The 18,233-nt window shown below is 40.5% G+C and overlaps 1 non-coding gene across 1 annotated transcript; it reads left to right on the forward strand.

The window, feature by feature from the left end:
* The first annotated feature begins 17,733 nt into the window (after positions 1–17,733).
* LOC145060845 (small nucleolar RNA R71) lies at positions 17,734–17,841 on the forward strand. Its single transcript, XR_013687027.1, has one exon. It is a non-coding gene; the product is annotated as a small nucleolar RNA R71 (small nucleolar RNA).
* The last annotated feature ends 392 nt before the right edge of the window (positions 17,842–18,233 follow it).

Genomic DNA, 18,233 nt, shown 5'->3' on the forward strand with positions numbered 1-18,233 from the left:
GGTTGAGTAAGTTGTGTTTCCAGAATGTTCAGGGTCAGGGTTGACCCGAGATGATTATCCGCAAGGTTTGATGCTAGTCAGAATGATCGGGCGGTAGGCCAGCGAAGGAAGGCAGCTAGTGTTGGAATAATTGGTTGGGTATTGCAGGCAGATCGCAGGCGGTGGGCCATAGCAAACTTCGAGGACGAAGTTTAGTTAAAGTGGGGGAGAGTTGTAACACCCAAAGTTTTGAAGGCCAAGAAAGGAAAGAAAACCTTAATGTTAAGGGGCGACTCGACGAGTCCAAGGAGGAACTTGGCGAGTCAGAGCGGGATCTGGGTCGAGGAGTAAGTGACCGACTCGGCGAGTCGGCCAAGGTGACTCGGCGAGTCTGGTCTGTGCGTGGAAAACCCTAAATTCGGGACTTGGAGCCTATATAAACATCTTAATCTCCTTCCTAGGGTTCCTTACTGCCTCTTTAGCCCTGGATACCAAACCCTAGCCGCCATATCCCCTATTTGAGCCTTGGAAGGTGCATTAAAGCTTGGAAAAGGAAGAAGGAACTTGGAGGAGCAAGAAGGGGCTATAGATATGGGATTGTGAATTCATTCTGAGCACTTGGAGGTAATAAACTAGTTCCTGGACTCTTTTTGCACCTAGATCTATGTGTGGTTGTTGGGGCTCTTTAGCCATAATGATATTATTTTGAGTTAGAAGCCGGATCTGGAGTTGCTACTTCAGATCCAAGTGTGTTATGGACTGGGGAAGCATAAAGTATCAGCCCTTGAGTCGATTTTGAAGCCCCTTGGCCTTAAACCCTAGTTTATGGTGCTTTTTTCCTAGATCTCCATCTCTACACATAAAGTTTGCAACTTTATGTGGGGAATATGCTTGGGAAGGGTAGATCTACAGTTTGGAGTCCATGCATGACTCAAAAGTCCTCTGCATGTAAGTAGATCCGAATGAACTCGGCGAGTCCCTCGAGTGGACTCGGCGAGTAGCATGAAGATGAGGAGGAAATCGACCAGTGGGATGAACGGCTCGTCGAGTCGGTTGATGATAGGCGTGAACTCGGCGAGTTGCAGGAACAACTCGGCGAGTTGGATGAAGATTGCCTAGCACTCGGCGAGTCTGTTCTTGGACTCGGCGAGTCAAGTGGCGAAGCCCCAAACCCTTCGAGTTGAGAATTGAATCAGTGAGTCGGGTGGAGACTCAGCGTGTTGGTCAGGTCAGGACTCGGTGATCATTGGGCTCGGCGAGTCATGGACTGACTCGGCGAGTCATGTCGCGAATAGAAGGACCGTGAGTATGTGAACTCGGCGAGTCAGTAAGTGGACTCGGCGAGTAGGGTTGACCTGGAAAGGTTGACTTTGACCAGGACTTTGTCTTAGACCATAATTGTCTTGGTTAACTGTCGAGGGTCGATTATACTAAGTGTTGCATTGATATTGATAGCTCGGGAAGCTAGTAGAGCAGGAGTTCAGTGAGTGGTCGGGCAGCAGCTAGTGGGTTCATCAGCCAGTTCAGCCAGTGCAGGTGAGTTTACCTTTGTATGAATGGGTCTACGGCCACAATGCCAGCCCATGTAGTTATGAATAGAAGACCCGGGGTTAGCCCTAGGCACAATATGCTAGTATGATATTCGGGACGAGGTCCAATGATAAAGGGTGGGTGCCCAAGGAATGGTTTATGTGGTATTTTATACTTGTTGTCTGTGTGATTGTTGTATGTGCTTAGTAGGGAGGTGAGTGTGGGCAAGGTCCCGTATCTCACCAATAGCAGAGTGTAGATGGTGTTCCACATCTCAGTAGCAGCAGAGAAGGGGCGAGGCCCAAGTTAGGGAAAGAGTGAGGGTGGGCTGGGCCCGTACCTCACTATCATCAGGAGTATGGACGGGGTTCCATGATTCATCAGTAGCAGGACAAGGGCGGGGCCCAGAGATAGGCGAGGCCTTAGAACAAGAGCCGTTAGTATACGTTTAGCTTATGTGATGTTATGTGATATGTGTATGTGCTATTATATGTTAGTGGACGGGGCCCTCTAACAGGCGAGGCCTAAGTGAAACAGATCTGTATCCGAGCGAGGCTCGAAGCCAGGCAGGGTCGTTGTAGCGGGCGAGGCCCGAGGTAGGGGGCGAGGCCTAGGATAGCGGGCGTGGCCCGGTATGTGCAGTATGTGGTTATGCATGGTATGTGGTAGGGTGGGGAACTCACTAAGCTTCATGCTTACAGTTTTCAGTTTTGTTTTCGGGTACTTCCGGTAGCGGAGGGAAGAGCTCGGGGTGATCGCATGGCACACACCATAGTTTAGACAGCCTGGGAATGTTTACTCTGATAACGAATATGTATTTTGGAAACTAATACTTTGTTTATGTTTTGAAATGATGAATTTGCTTAACGTAATGTTTCAATTAAAAGAATTTTTTAGTCTTGAATTTTGGGATGTTACACACTTATTCGAAGGTCTATCCTATTTTGATTGCATATAACTAGTATGCACTATACAAGTATTGAAGTAACTGATAAAGATCATTTTATAATTATCTAGCTAGTATGACTATTAATTATTTCTTTATCCTTATTCTTGCATAGATAACATGGTTGAATTCAATCCCCACAATGACCCATACTTCCCTAACCAAGGCAATGCTGGATGGCTTGAAGAAGAGCCAGAAGATGATCATCCAATCCCTTTGGATGATCACCATGCTGAAGGCTTTGCTGATGGTTCTGACTCTGAGCCAGAAGTGGAGAACCTACCCCCATTGGCTCCTGTCCCAAATCCTAACCCTCGTCCGACTTTTCAAGGCCCGACACCTCCATGGGTGGAAAGCTTGGAAACATGGAGCCAAGAGCAGAATCAGCCCATGCCATAAAATGGAGACCAAAGCCTTTATGAACTGAGTGAAGGAGGCTTAGCAGAAAGGGTCTTGCCAATCCTGGTCCGTAGAGTTGCCCGAAACAAAATTCAGGGCAGGACAGCTCTCCATCGAATCACGAAAGTTAATGCCAATGCGAGAATGCATGCCATCCGCACCCTTCATCTGGAAGATGCTCGTGAGAGATCTAGGAGAGAACATGAGGCCCTACAGCAAGAGCTAGCTGAGACTCGAGCTGAAGTCATAGAGCTCTAAGTATGCCAAAGGGTGTATGAAAGGCACCTGCTTGATATGGAGCACCAGCTGGCTGAACTAAGGGTTCACCCGAGGGATAACCGTCACCAGTAGGAGATATTCTACCTTTCTTTCCTGGGTGAAAGGAATCGTCTTCCTATCTATGCTCCAAGTAGCACTTTTCTATGTAACTATCCCTATACTGTAAGTACTTTTCGGTAAGGCCTTTATGCTGTCAAAACTTTTTTTTCTACTTCGGATATGATATAAGACCTATTTCAAGGTCAATTTTCTCGTACTTATTACATCTTAAATATCAATGATATTGACATTCGACTAATTCCTGTGACAATCCTTGTTCAAATACTTTCATCCTACTATCAGTAGAATTCTATCTAAAGCTTATTTTCGCCAAATTATTGAGCTGTGGTAATTTAGCTCAAGGATCACTTCCAATTCTTGGCGAAGGTTGGATCATGTTATCCACCAACCAACGATAGCCTAGTTCGAAATATCAATCGGCTAGTAACCATTCTATGAACTTACTTTAACTCTTTACCAGTACTGCATCATAGGGATGTAGGTCTAACCATCGAGAACAGTTTAACAAAACGAAAAATTTACATTTACATAAATGAGTAGAATACATCTAGTGCCGACCATAATCACTCACGAACTCCTTTTCTTTCGTATAAAAGAATCATGTCGTCATCCAGAAATAGTCAGCCGAACGACGAAACCCCGATCCTTCATATAGACGTCGCTACTTTCGAAGTTGTGGTAACAGCTGCCATGACGGCTGTACTAGCTCAATTCCACACTAGTAACGCGAACAAAGATGGAAATGGAATCGACAATTTAAATCATTGTAACAATTCGGGAAATCAACAAATGATAACGATCACAAACACCCAAAGCCACAACTTGGAGTTTAAGAAACGAAAGCGTCAAGCCCAAAAGGAATGCAAGCGATTTCAAAGGCTTGCCATGCAACAACAACTAGTGGCGACCCCTGCCACCCCGACACCGATCAAACTATATGAGGGAACACTCCTGAAGTGTAACAAGTGTAACAAGTGTAACTATCATCATAATGGAGCTTACCGGGTATTGTAATGCAGCAATTGCAACAAATGGGGCACACTGCTCGAGACTGTAGAACCATCTCCACCACCAGAGCTAGCCAGGTTTGCTATAGTTGTGGCGAGACCGGACACTATTATAGGGATTGTCCAAAAGGGAGGAACAACGAAAGCACCTGCGTCCACATCACTCCAACCCGGCACATCACTTCCACCGCCGACGCTGGTACAAGCCAGAATTGTCATTTATGCGGTGAGATAGGACATCTCAAGGAGGATTGTCTAATAACATAGAACTCTGGCGCAGACGGGAAGACACTAAGGATCACTGCCGCAGGAGAGACTACTTCGGACCCACATTGAAATAATAGGGCGTTTTGTTATAGTAGACTTATAAACTGTTAAAAAAACTAGTGCAACAAGAGTCTTATCTTTTTGCGAGATCCTGTCAGTTAAGGGACTCTGGTGCTGCGTATACTTGCTTTTGTGGTATACCTTCTTTGTAGAAGTTGCCTTGTAGATAAACTAAAGTACTGAAACTCTGTCAACGTTGCACCATTATGTTTTGTAACACCTTTCTAATCGAAGGCCTGGTGCCCCGGCGTTCCCGAGAAATAAATCAGCTTTTCTAGTCGAAGTTCTGCTCGATTTATTGTCTCAACTTCTTAAAGCCACCTGATATGTGTATTTTTATATGTATTTTTATGCACTTTATCTTAATACTTTGGCCTTATTTATTCTCTCTTAGAACTAAAAAGTACTCATAATGCTTTGAATTATGTTTCGCAACTATTTGTTGTCGATAAAGCACAAAAGAAAAGACTGAAGCGGGAACCGGGCTTAGAAGCTAAAAGAAAGAAAAGAATGTTGAGAAACCAAGTACGCCCCACGTCCATAGCGATTACGCGCCGCGTAACGACCAATTTGAAGTACGCCCCGTGTAACTTAAGGGTACGCCCCGCGTACAGACTTGCCTCGGATATGTTCAATCGCGTAATTATCCTTAGTACGCCCCGCGTAATCCTACGTACGCCCAGCGTACGTAAGTCGGCTACAAAGGCTATAAAAGTCGATTTTCAGCTAACCAGGAGGGGGGATTCGACTTACAACTTAGTTTAGTCGATATTTAACTTCTGTTAAGCTGTTTTGAGGGTTTAGAAGGCGGCTGGAAGGCCGTTAAGCTAACAGGAGCGGAGATCGGAAGGATTGGAGAGCGGATACATGTTGGTAATCATATGGGTTGTTAACGTGACCATGTTTAGCATTCCATTGTGTTACTATTCTGTATTTAGTTTCTGATTTGGGTGTAAAAACCTTTTACTTTGTGTTTATGATTGAATGAAGCTTTGATTATTAGACTAATTGCTATATTGAATTGTTTATTTATGTTTAATTTATCTTGCCAAGCTTGTTAAAAGATCCTTATGTGTTAATGATGATTATTTTCTGTTAATTGTCAAGTGAATTAAGTTGCATGAACATCTGCTTGATTTGCTTGTCTCTTATGATTTTTGATGACCATCGAGATTATAAGTCTAGAAATAACGAATGTGAAACTAGGATTAACTTGAGAATAAGAAAGTTAATGTGTGAGCCTTGTTTGATGACCATTAACAAGAGGTTAATTGAATGATTAATTTGATTGACTATATTTACAAGTCTTGCTTGATACGAACTGAACACTAGGAAGCATGTTAGTTTAATCAACTGATCACTGTTTAAATTGACTTGTTTGCTAAATGATTAGTTATAGTGAACGCGAATCTAATCATTTTAGGAATCGGTGAATATGAATAAATGAATTTATATATGCAATTGTCTATGTTTTTAAGGTGTAATTTGTATAAACCAAAGTACCTGAAGAGATTTGTTTTCCTGTTAGTTTATCGAGAGTAGTTAATTAATTGTTAGTTTGAAATTTATTTCTTTATTCTTTTCGTGTGACCTATAACCTATAATTAAATATATTAAATTAATCAACCATTCCCTGTGATCGACACCCGACTTACCTAAGCTATACTGTAATCTGACTAGGTACACTGCCTATAAGTGCATAGATAGTCTAAGTTTGTTAGGTTATAAATATTAAAATTAGTGGGTACTTTTGTGCACATCACCACCACTTCAATCAAGTGAGTTCATACGCTTATAACTACATTTTCAAATGTTTTGTAAATGCTTTTATACAATTTTAAGGGGGGAATAGAAGTACACACACGGTTATCCTTGTGTGAAAAACATCAATCTTTTACTATGCTTTTGTTATATAATAAATCATATGTGATTTATAACTATCATACGGAAACATTCTTATACAACATATCATGATAACACTTTGTCTTTTTGGAATGAAACATGTTGTTATATAAATATCAAACACTTTATTAATATTTTGTGTATTAATGTTCAATAATGTTACTACAAATATTATACTTTACATACAAAGTCGACACTACACTAGGGTTTATCGTACAAATGAAGCATACTTTTGGAAAAACGATAATAGGTATAGTTTACTAGATATTCATGAGATTTTATATACTATAAGTACTATAGGAAAGAAATACTTTCATATACAAGAACAAATGGACTTTTCATATGTAAACTAAGTTTGTGAGACATTCAACTTCACGTACTTTCAAGTATGCAGTTAAAGTCCTGTATTATATACCATAATCTCTTGTAGGGAGAGCGTGATACTTTTGTATAAATGTAACATCCCAAGTCAGAATCAAGAGTTCAGGGGTAAAGTGTAAGTTTGGAAAAGAAGAACTAGGCGAGTAAGAGCTGCAACTCGTTGAGTCTAAGTGTGTGCCGGACACATGTTAAGTGACCGGACTCGCCGAGTCGGAGGCTGTACTCGATGAGTCCGTGTTGGAATGAGAAACCCTAATTCCTAGGGTTTTCACCCTATATAAGGAACCTTAAGCCCCACCCCAGCCTCTTTAGCACCCCCTTTGATGTCCAGAAGCTTTCCCTATCGTTTCCAAACCCTAATTTGAGAGAGAAAGGGAGTTTAGTGTGTTGTGGAGCTTGGAGAAAAAGGATACTTGAAGCAAGAGTTGGGGGGGTCATAGAGGAGCGAAGTGGATCTGATTTCCTTGCTTGTTGGCATCAGATTAAAGGTAAAAAGCTGTTGCCTTGACTTTGTTTTGCTTAGATTGTTCATAAATGAAGTTTAGGGCCAAATTGTCATATATGAGTCTCTTTTCGAGTATGGGGTTCAGATCTGTGGTTGCTACTACAGATCTAGACTAGTCTTGACTCATGAATCGGGAAAGTGATAGCTTTGGGGCTTGATTGAGAGTGCCCTTGCCTTAAACCTTCATTTTTAGCTTGTTGAAGCTTGTTGAGCCTTGCATACACGTAAAGTTGGAAACTTTACGTGTGAATTTGACCCTAGGAGTCCAGATCTATGTATTGGAAGCAATGGGATGGCCTGTAATCATCTGAATGAAGATGTCACGAATGGACTCGGCGAGTCTTGGAGATGACTCGACAAGTCGGGCTAAGGATCAGACTTTGAATAACGTAGTAACTCGGCGAGTCGCATGGGTGACTCGGCGAGGAGTATGATGATGAGCTTGGACTCGGCGAGTTGGAAGAACAACTCAGCGAGTCTGTTGAATTTTGCCTTGGACTCGACGAGTCTATTCTTGGACTCAGCGAGTTTGGTCGTGAAGTCCTAACCTTTTCTGGTTGAACTGTGAATCGGGGAGTCGAGGGATGACTCGGTGAGTTGAGCATGAAGGGATTCAGAGTTGTTGCACTCGGTGAGTCTTGGGGCGACTCGGCGAGTTGAGTCGCGTCATGGGAGTTTTCAGAGCATAGGGACTCGACGAGTCAGCAGGTTGCCTCGGCGAGTAGAGTCAGTCAGGAAGGTTGACTTTCACTGAGGACTTTGACTTGGACCAAGGGTTGACCAGTTGTCTTCCAGAGGTATTTTGGTGTTTATTGGATTGGTTATTTGGTAATGATCAGTGGTGGAGTTCGTGCTGGTGGTCGAAGCAGCGTGGTCTTATTCCTTCAAGTCGGCAGTTTCATGTGAGTTATCCTCACTATACTGACAGGGTCTACGGCACCAAGGTCGGCCCTCTATCGGATGGAAATATGGGTATTGCTGTTATGTTATTGTTTTTCTATGTATGCATCTTGGTAGTTAGGATGGTATATGTTAGAGACCTGTTTAAGGTCGGTCTCCTGATAGTTAGGATGGTATAGGTGTGACCAGAAGGTCTTATGTGCTATGAAGAGTATGAGATATATGTTGTTAGATGTTATGAGAGTTGTATGTGTTATGTTACGATACGAGTAGTATGTTATGGACCGAAAGGTCATCATGTTATATGCGGTTATATGATATGTATGTGCTATGTATGTTATGTATGATAAGGACCGGAAGGTTAAGATGATATTTATGTATGTGTTATGCATGCTACGTATGGTAAGGACCGGAAGGTCAAGATGATATGGACCGGAAGGTCAACAGAGTATGAACCGGAAGGTCAACGGAGTTATGGGATGGAAATCCCCTGAGACTTTCGGATCGGAAGATCCCATGCTGTTATGGCCTGGAAGGGCGTATGTGGAGTTATGGCCTGGAAGGGCGTATGTGCTATATGTAGTATTTTTGGGGTAACTCACTAAGTTTTCGGGCTTACAGTTTCAGTGTATTGTTTCAGGTACTTCAGGAGATCGTGGCAAGGCGAAGGCGAGATCGTACCGCTCCTCAGTTTTATGTTGATGTTTATGGGATACTCTGATAATAAATGAACTGAAAACCTTTTTGTAGTAATTTAATGAATATGGATTGTTTTTGAAAAGTTTAAATTGGTTGTAAATTTTATGGTTGTTACAATAGATCTATATGAGATTGAGAATCTCGCACCTAAACTGCTAGCTACAGTTAGACTGGCAGGTCTGGGGTGACAAATGTCTTAACCTTCCAACTCCTGAAGAACATTGTTACAGGCAATCTGGGTCAATAGAATGGTTATAAAACTCACATGGAGTATTAAAAACACATTGATTTACGGGGTTATCAAATGCCTTAGTGATTTTATACATACGTTAATCTATTATCCTAGGCATGAAAAACACTTTTGCATTACAGTTTTGGAACTTTTAAACTACCACACACTTATGGAAAAATATTTGATTTCTAGAAGCAAACATTCAAACATGTCGGGTCTTGGTAGAAGACTACTGTCACACCCCGAAAACTGAAGGCGGAAACATTTTCGGGGTTGACTCCACGTTGAGTATCAAATCCAATGTACATAGTAAGTAAAGTAAACAACCATTACATTACATATATGAAAGTTTACATTTGTTTCAAAAGTAAGTTGTACAAGTGTGATACAATATATATATATATATATATATATATATATATATATATATATATATATATATATATATATATATGAACAAAAGTAAGACGAGTCTTCTACGCACTCCGTCTTCGCCAAAAGGAATCATCGGGTACCTGTCTAATGTGAACCTGAGAATACAAGCGGTTTGAAAATCAGCATAACGCTGGTGAGTTCATAAGCGGTTTTGTTTTCTGAAAATGTACAAGTTCCTTTCTGTTTTCTGAAAAAGTTACACACCAAGAAAATCCCATATTCTCTTAAAAGTTGGTTATCGAATCCAAAATGTAATGTAAAGGATGTACACTGAAAAACATGTTTACCCTTGTGAAATGTAAAGTTTAGTTATCTGAATTGTTACATGTTTCTGGTTATGTACAAATGTTACCCCAGGAAAATCCCATATTTTCCTAGATGTTGGTTACCAAATGTGAAAGATGTATGCTGAAAACCTGGTTATCCTTGTGAAATGTATTAGTTTTAATACGTATAAAAACTAATATATACAAAGTAAATTAATTACTTTTATTTATTATTACTATTTAGTAAGTCTCTGTTATCCTAATTGCGAGTTCCATAACCATACAATAGACTAGATATGGCAATAAGTAGTCCACATCACCTTATGACTTTCGTCACCCTTGAACCTTTCGGTTCGACTATAGCTAGCAGCCAGGTGTGGGGTAGTCAGCCCCGTATAGATCTATACACTCAAGTCACGCTCCCTATCTAAGAGATTCTGGTTACGGGTGCGGTCCTCCACAAACAATGATCCTCCACTCGCATATCTTTGTGGAGTGTTACCGAGGACAAAACAGTGTACTAAGTTTCATGTTCAAAGTTCAAATGTTATGCTTTTAACTATTATAATGTGGAAACCATTTGTGAAAAATATAAAGTACAACATTTTATAATGTTTTTCACAAATAATATTTTAATGTGTTCTGCAAGTTCAAACGGTTATCTGTTATGATTATCAGTGTTAAAAGCATATGTAATATGAAACACAACACATGTAAAAAAAAGTTTTGAGTACAAGTATTCCTTGTACTTTGCTTGTATTCTTGATGTGAACAAAAGTACTCACTAATTTTAATATTTATAACCTAACAAACTTAACTATCTATGCACTTATAGGCAGTGTACCTAGTCAGATTACAGTATAGTTTGGGTAAGTCGGGTGTCGATCACAGGGAACGGTGTTCTAATTAATTTACTTACTATTAAATTAACCTAATTGTTAACAAGTTTAAAAGGGGTTTTATCTGATTTTACAAGATCAGATGAACTTAAATCAAATTCAATAAGTAAAAACACACTCTTGTTTAGTTTGAATCCACTTCTTCCTTATGGCTAGCTAATGATTACGGATTATTAAGTTGGTTTTTGGTTATATTAGTAATTTAGTTCTAACTTACCAATAATTAACTAATTCATGTCAAACCATGTATGTTCACACATAATTAAACACAGAACTAATTATGAATCTAATTATGCTATGTAAGATTTGTAATATAAACGCAATTATGGTCACAATACACGTTCTCTAGCACAGCTAAGCTTATTTATTCTAATTGCTAACTAAGATTGGTCAATCCTAGCTCTAAAAATTTAATGTTCACTAAATCATTAGGTAAACAAATTCATGCAGTTAATGGTCACTAAGCTACACAAAACATGCAATCAAGCAATTAGAGAAACAAACAATAACATGCTTGGTCAAATCAAACACAAACAATTTTTACCAACTAAACTTAATCCATAAACATTAAACTACTCAAAAGGTTGAAGCTTCATCTAGCTAAACAAGAGTAACTAGATTTAGCTGCTCATCCTAGCAACTAATAAACCAACACAACTTAAAGTAATAAAAGACATGTTCTAATTTAACTAAGATATAAACCTTTATTCTTTTTGGTGATGAAAACCTTCTTCCAAAACCCTTCTTTTGCTCTGAATCGTTTCCTGGAACTCTTTCCTTCAGCCAAAAGCTTCTTCTTTTCGTAATAATCAGGAGAACTTAAATAATCTCCAAAAACCCGCGCCACGTCGTGGCTATCCAGGCCACGTCGTGGGCTTCAAGCAATCCGTACCGTACAAGGAAATCCTCCGCATCGCGATGTCTATCTTCTAGAATCCTCATGCCACGTATTGGCCAACTTTGCCACGTCGTGAATTCAGTATTTATTGTGGATTTATTCTTTTCTTGTCTTTCAAGTCTCCCATGTTCTACATATTGTCACTTTTGGTCCCTTTCTTAGAAAATCCTTTTAATTGACTGAAAATAACAATTTAAAGTCATAAGTACCATTATTCTAAACATATTATCAACTTATTAATAAAAATGTACTTAAATATTGCCTAAAAATAGGTATAAATATGGCAATATCCAAATACCCCACACTTAGACTTTGCTTGCCCTCAAGCAAATTTAAACTTAACTCCTAATTACTAACACCATATAGAACAATCCGACTCTAGCTCAACCATTATGCCAAGACCTCAACGCATGCATTTGTGTCTAAAATTTTCCTAAAGTACCCCCATACTTTAAATACTCACAATCTTCATAAACACTCGCCCACTTTTTCCGAACAATGCTCATTTTATGCAACCGTCCGAATCCATCCGCAGAAAACCTCCTTATCCTCAAGGTATTTTTAGTTGAGCAACCTAAGCATACATAATCTAGAATTACAATCATTGATACCACTATGGAGCTCTTTTGGAATTCTTCATTTCTTTGACATTTGATCTTTGATTTCTTTGAACTCACCACCTTATTTGATTCGATCTTTTGGTATCTTCAAAATTTTGAAATTTCTTGGAATTTTGATCTTTTGATCTTCACTTTATTTGCTCCAAAATTCTTCTAACTTTTCTTGTAATTCTCTTTTTTTTACATGTACCTCTCTTTTTTCACTCAAAACCTACATGCTTAAGCAGAGGCGCTCAACCTCAACCTGTATTGGTTAATGATAATAATTTTCCTGGATACATTTCAGGTTTAGGCTGCTAAACATATTGCATCCCTCAAACCAAGCGGGGTTATGTTTTTGTTCCATGAGTTCACTAAAATAAGGGAGGCCACAAATGCACTATAACGTGTATTGGCTCAACTAAACATTTGAACTTTCATCGGATCATCCCACATAATACTAGCAATTATAATTCAAATTATTATTACTAGATTCATTTATTAAAAATTTCAATTTTCAAAATTTCAATTTTTTTACTATCAAATTCTATGATTATCTAGCAATTTACTTTTTCTACCCCTACCCCACACTTATTTCATACAATGCCCTCATTGTATTCATAAAAATAAATCAAAATTAAAGAAAAGGGAGAAAAAAGAACATACTCCCCTGGGATAGTGGCATGAGCATCTCTAAAAGTGTGGAAAACGTGCATCCCGAATATGGACCTCCAAAAATAGAAACTCGGTGTAGAACTGGGTGAATATGTAAATAAACCATGAACATGACTCGAAACTTCAATTCTTCAAAGTGGGTGTTAGCAAATGGAAATGTGGGAAAGGATAAACTAAGACACGTCGTGGCAGGTATCTGGCCACGTTGTGATATGAGATGAAAGCGTGAACAACAGGCTGCTTTGTTTCTTCAAAGTTCATGAGCGCCACGACGTGGCGCAAGGATCCCACGTCGTGGAAACTGGACATCAGCAGAAAAAGCCTTATTTCTTTTATGCACTCTAGAAACTTGACTAATGACTAAATGGTTTAAGACGCTTCTATGTAAATATACTTCCCAACTGTAACCTCTCTCCTACTAACGTACCCTACACTTATCTTGAATTGTGGGTTCCAACTCACGACTCTAAGCTTCCTTGATTCGACAAACACGACTCTAGAGTTAACCTTATATGCTCCTTAGTATTCCAATGCTAATCTGAAAAATGGAACAACCCAAAAGAAATAAAAGAGTAACATCATAGTTCAAGAAAGTTTTACATTACAAACCAAATTGAAACAATAAAAAAACTACTTAAAACAAAACAAAATAAAAAGAAAAGGAAATAAAATCAATCATCATCTCCTTGGTCCTGCGCTCCACTTGGTCCTGCCCCGTCATTTTGCAGACGCCATAGCTCCTCCCATGTCGGAAAATAAGGATACTGTGGTGGCATAGAAGGTGATCGGGTCACACCCAAATGCGAATAAATACCCTCAGTAAGCTGGGTATGATAAATGGCATGCCCCCGGAGATTATCCAAATAAGTTCCCACCCGACTCTGAAAAGGGTCGGTGGGCACTCCCTGTATATACTATGAAGCAACACGCTCTCTCTCGACCTCCCTTTTAGCTCGCACATTCCGATGCCGCGGTCTGGCTGGTGGTTGCTGCCCTGGCTGCGCCTCCTCTTGCTCGTCATCTATCGGAAGTATAACAAAACGACCCCCAACATTCACGACAGCCCGCATAACTCCCAAGACTTGAATAGTCAAATCTGTGTCCAGGAATCGATTAAGATTCCTCACAAAGTCATGGGTCAAAATATGATATGACCTAGCAAGGCGAGTAACCAAATGCCCCCCCCCCCCCCCCCCGGTAATCGGGCTCCTGGGCCTAGAATTGGCCGCTTTCTTCCCCATGAACCTCGCCAACATATACGGTAAATCACAGCAAACTCCCGGGGTAATAAGAGTCCATAAATAAAACAAATTCTGAATGGGGACTTTATCACCATGATGCTTGTGATTTATTGAAAAAGTGATCAGGCGATGTAAAAATCAGAAAACAGGATTCCGAATTTGTGACTCACTCGAGTCACGAGTATTGTACTCATGGCTAGAAATGCCCCTCCAGAACTGAACATCCATAACACCAGGATTAAAATCCCGAACGTAGCCAAGCAAGAACGGTATGAAAAACAGAGATTGAGTCTCCACTTTGGTATAAAGCCCCATACGCCAAGCGAATTCCCGAAGACTACACTCTCTATAAACACCACCCAAACGAAACACCAGTGCCCGGTTGTAGGTAAAATCAATAGTGCGTTCCTCGAAGCATACGGTAGAGAAAAACTCCACCGATAATTCCCAGTATATGGGTTCTTGAATGGCAAACAAATTCCTCCACCCGTGACAAGTGAAAGAAAATTGATCTCCTTCGTATGTTTTCGACCAATAGCGTCCCAACTCAGCGACCATTCCTACACCACCAAGCCATCCCTATTCGATAATTGGGGCTATCGCAAATTCCTTATTGTACAGCCATCCCAACCGATTCTCATAAGTAGTTAACAATGGTCAGGGAATGTTTTGAGGAAACTGATATAAGGGATGTATACTTGCTACATCAATCGAGTTTTCCTCCTGTGGAATAGCTCTTCGTGGTCCCATTTCTGCATACACGATCAAACCAACGCAACAAACATCTAAAACATTAAAACAGAGTAAATGTGTCTGCCAGAAGTCACGACGTGGGCTCGCCACGTTGTGGACCGCAGTCGGACCCTGGTTATAGTTCAGTCATTTTGTATGTAATTTCTACCAAAATTAGTGCTTGGGGTTTGTTCCTATGGACATTTAAGGGACATGCAACCTAGAATTAACAACTAGTTTCAACCAATTTCGTGAATCAAATAAACCCTAACCATGAAAATCTAAAATTGTAAGAACTAACCACATTAATGAATAGAACACATACCAAGTAGAGTTAATTGACAAGAACTTGCAAGGAAATTGGAAGTAGATTAAGAAATTGGCTATGGGGTTTTTTTTGTTCCCGTTTGTGCGGCAGTATCAAATGGGAATGGGGATTATTGGTCAAAGGGTTTTAAGGAAATGGTCCCCCCTGACTTTTTAAAGGCCACGTCGTGGCTGGTTATGCCCACGTCGTGGACTTCGAAACTGTCCTCTGGTCCCGTGTTTTCATTTTTACCACGACGTGGCTGCATCAGCCCACGACATGGCAATTGCCTGATTGGAAAATTTTATAAACTCTTACATTTTAACTAACTACTTTGCATCTCATTCATTAATTAAAGTTCCCACAGCTAATTCTTTACTAAGTATCAGTTATTAGATGATGAGTTGTTATCTTTCCTAATTAAAAACTAAAAAAAATTTAAAAGAAAAGAAAATGCAAACCAAGCTCGGGTTGCCTCCCGAGAAGCGCTTCTTTTTCTTGGAGTCTTGAGCTGGACTCCGCGCCTTCTACGTTGAATCTTCTGAAGAGTCCACCACCAAGATCTTTTGTTCCTTGAATCGCCTCTTGTAAGCTTGAACTCGCCTTTTATACGCCTTCTTTGAATTCTCCTTTTTAGCTTTTCCCTCTTCTTCAAGCTTGCGTTTTGTGCCCTTGGTTTGTTCCTTGCACTCCATAACATCCTCCTCCTCTTTCACTACTGGCTTTGTCACTCTTGAAGTGACCTCCTCTTCATCAATTGTCATTTCCTCATCCTCTTTGCTCACCCAAGAAGGCAGACTCTTGTAAGCTATGACTTCAATCAAATATGGAACAGATGCCCTCGGTTTTGTTCTTTTGACTTGATGAACTGCCTTGATCTCCTCTTCCATAAGCTTTTCCAGTTCTTCTAGTTCATTGTCTTCATTAATTGTGAACACCTCTTCTTGAACATGATCCTCTTGGAAGTCATCTTGTATTCCAAAAACTTCTTGTTCATCTCCAACCCTCAAAGTGAGCTTAGACTCGCGAATATCAACAAGAGCTCTAGCAGTGTTAAGCAATGGACGACCAAGGATTATTGGAACATCGGGATCTTCCTTCATATCAAAAACTACAAAGTCTATTGGAAAAACAAATTTTAAAATCTTCACCAAAATATCCTCCACGATGCCCCGGGGTTGTGTCACCGAACGATTCGCCGTGTGAATCTTCATTTTTGTAGCCTTTATCTTTTGGATCTCCAATTTTTGATAAAATGAAAAAGGCATCAAATTAATGCTAGCCCCAGAATCGGCTAAAGCATTAACCTTCAATTTATTACCAAACTCACATGGAAGAGTGAGGCGTCCAGGATCCCCCATATTTTCTGGTGTCTCTCCCAACACGGATTTTGAGGTTTGTTCACTTAGAACCACCTTTGACTGCTTCTTTAATTGTCTACGAGTGTCTATCAAATCTTGTAGTAATTTCTGGTTCTCGGGAGTTTTGGATAAGGATTCGACAAAGGGGGTATTAATCGGAATCCCCTTCACATGCTTTACAAACTCTAAATGTTCCTTCTCCAGTAGACTAAGTGCAGCTCGGGTTGGAAATGGCAAAGGTGGCTGATAAGCTGAAACGGGTTCAAAGAATTTTTTATCAGACATGCGCCACGTCGTAGCCAGAGGAGTGCCACGTCGTAGCGAAGCTGTTTCAGCAACTTTTTCACTTTCGAACTTTGACTTCTTGGGTTTTGGATCAGGTTGCTGCGGTTCTGCTTCCAATGCCTCCAGGAACTCAGAGATTGCTTCTTCTTCAGTATTGATGGCCATTACGTGAGATTGGGTCTTCACTTCGGGATTCTTCGGGGACAGTTTTTCATGAACTAGAGTGGCTAGTTGACCAAATTGTACTTCAAGGTTGTGGATGGAGGCTTGTTGATTCTATATCAAAGTTTGTTGTTCCATAATAGCAGAATCAGTGGCATCGTGTCTCTTTTCCGAAGCTTCCATAAACTTCATCAAAATGGTCTCTAGGTCGGGTTTCTTCTCGGCTGGTGGCTGCTCCTTCTGATAAAGGCCTCGACCTGTCTGCCTATACTTCTCTTCTTTTTGCTTCTTATACTCTTCATATGGCAACCACTCCTTTTTCGGTTTCCTCCAGTCCTCATCAAATTTATCCCCACTAGAGTAGCACACTTGAGCTTTTCTGTTCCCAAACTCATCTACATTGCAGTCCTTGGTCAAGTGTGGACCACTACATCTCTCGCAACCCACTCTTATGGCATGTATCGATTGGTCCATTTGTGTTATACTTCGATCCATATTATTCAACATGGCCATTACAGCTGCTATTTCTTCAGTTTGGGCCCCTCCACCGCCTTTGATTCCATCTTGCCTCGAGTTGTGGTATTCGCGAGAGTGCTTCGCGAATTCTTCAATTAGCTCCTTGACCTCCCTTGGATTTATCTTTGTCAAAGGTCCTTGAGAATCAAGGAGTTGTCTTGTCATCACATTGACCCCATCATAAAAGATTGACATCTCTTGCTGCACATTTAGATCATACTGAGGGCAATTTCTGAGCAAGCCCTTTGTACCGCTCCCATGCTTCGTATAATGACTCCCTCGGCTGTTGCTCAAAGTTGGCTATTGCCTTCTTGAGTTTGGCTATTTTGGATGGTAGGAAAAACTGGTCCAGGAATTGCTCATGCATTTGAGCCCAAGTGGTAATTGTACCCGGTGGAAGTGCTTTTAACCACTCCTTAGCAGCTCCTTTGAAAGTGATGGGAAGCATCCTAAGCAAGACTGTGTTTCTGTTGACATTTGGGACATTGAAGTAATCCTCAATGTTGTTGACTTCATCTAGATGCTTAAAAGCATCCTCATGATCTTTCCCGAAAAATAGGATGTCCTTTAGTGCAGTCAATATGTGTCCCTTCAGCTCGAATGTGGCAATGGCAGGTTTTGCTGGTTGGACTAAACCGGGACCCACATCTTCTCGGATCCACTTCTTGTAAGCTCCCATGGATATTTCTTCAATTGCTGCCATCTCGTTCC

The sequence above is a fragment of the Lactuca serriola genome, chromosome 6 (genome assembly GCF_051521515.1).
Source record: "Lactuca serriola cultivar US96UC23 chromosome 6, Lser_US96UC23_V15, whole genome shotgun sequence".
In the NCBI taxonomy this organism is placed as follows: Eukaryota; Viridiplantae; Streptophyta; class Magnoliopsida; order Asterales; family Asteraceae; genus Lactuca; species Lactuca serriola.